The following is a 1,550-nucleotide window of genomic DNA, read 5'->3' as shown; positions in this document are numbered from 1 at the left end:
TCTCCATACAATTATGGTAAGGGCACCGATCTCATCTACAAAAAAGGGAGAGAGAAAAAAAACTTTTATATCTCCATTGTGATAGATGAATGACATTTTCGAAAAATAAAGAAAAAAATCCCGGTAAGAACAACCTAACTGTTTCGCTAACTGTGTGTGTGTGTGTGTGTGTGTGTGTGTGTATGTGTATGTGTGTGTGTGTGTGTGTGTGTGTGTGGTGTGTGTGTGTGTGTGTGTGTGTGTGTGTGTGTGTGTGTGTGTAAGTGAGATGATAAAAAATAGGCCTAAGAATTCACAATGCCACATAACTATTCAAATGAACTAACACTCTCCCTTCCTCTCCTCCTCTTCCCACTCACCCGCTTTCCTTCCTACTCTCACATTCCTTTTTCCCTTCCTTCGTCCACTCACTTGCTCTCTCTTTTTTCTCTTACTTCCCTCCTTTCCGTCTCACTCACTCACTAAACGTCTCCTCTTCTCCTTTCCTTCCTCTCTCATATTAATTCTTTTCCTTCCTTTCTCCCTCTCTCTCCTGCCTTCCTTCCTTCCTCTCTTCCTTCTTTCACTCACTCACTTGCGTCCCTCTCTCATTCTTGCTTTTTTACTTTTTGTTCCCCTTTGTCCCTCACGCCATCCATCCATCTATCCATGTCATAACTCTCTCACTCCCTCCCTTCCTCCTCCTTTATCTGCCTCCCTCCACCCATTCTTTCATCAATCCTTCCCATCCTCGCCCCTCTATGTTTACCCCCCCCCCTTTTCCCTCCGTCCCTCCTTTTTTATCTTCCTCCTTCCCTCCCCCCTTCTTTCATTCTCTCTTTTTCTCCCTCCTTCTCTCCTTCCTCCCCTCTCCCTGTCTCTCCTTCCCACCTCCTTCTTTCCCTCTCTCTTTCTCTCCCTCCCTTTCCTTCCCTCTCTGTCCCTCACTCTCTCCTTCCTTTTCTCTCCCTTTCTCACCCTCCTTCTCCTTCCTTCCCTTTCCCTTCCTCTCCCTCCCTCTCTCCTTCCTTCCCTCTCTCTTTCTGTCCTTACCCCCTTTCCTTCTTTCTCTCCCTCCATCCACCCATCCATCTATCTATATCTGTTTCTCTCTCTACGCCCCGCCCCCTACCTCTACCTCATAACAGTCCAATGTACTAGAATTTTTGATACCGGCATATTAGACCCAGCCTTATAACGGAGGTATGCGTAATATGTGGTACAGCCGGGAAAATGAATATGCTGAGAGCCCTCGTTAATGACTGTATACTCTATGCCGCCGCTGAATATTTAAGGCTAGTTAGCAAATCTTTTTTTTTTTTTTTTTTTTTTTACTTTCTTTTTTTCTATTATTTTAATTTCCATTCTTGATTTTTTATGATAAAAGGCTTTGCAAAAATATACACTTTTTAATCTAATGGAAGAGTAAAAGATGAATTAATGTCAAATATTTATAAAATGCTAAAACGAAAAAGGAGTCAAGTTGCCAACAAGGCTTTAATAAAAGTCGATGGAATTATATGAAATATGCGCCATGTTTTCCTGAAAAAGATTATGTACTTTTTCAGGAA

The sequence above is a fragment of the Penaeus monodon genome, chromosome 35, assembly GCF_015228065.2.
Source record: "Penaeus monodon isolate SGIC_2016 chromosome 35, NSTDA_Pmon_1, whole genome shotgun sequence".
In the NCBI taxonomy this organism is placed as follows: Eukaryota; Metazoa; Arthropoda; class Malacostraca; order Decapoda; family Penaeidae; genus Penaeus; species Penaeus monodon.
The sequence above is the reverse complement of the archived record's forward strand: the minus strand, read 5'-3'. Positions refer to the sequence as shown.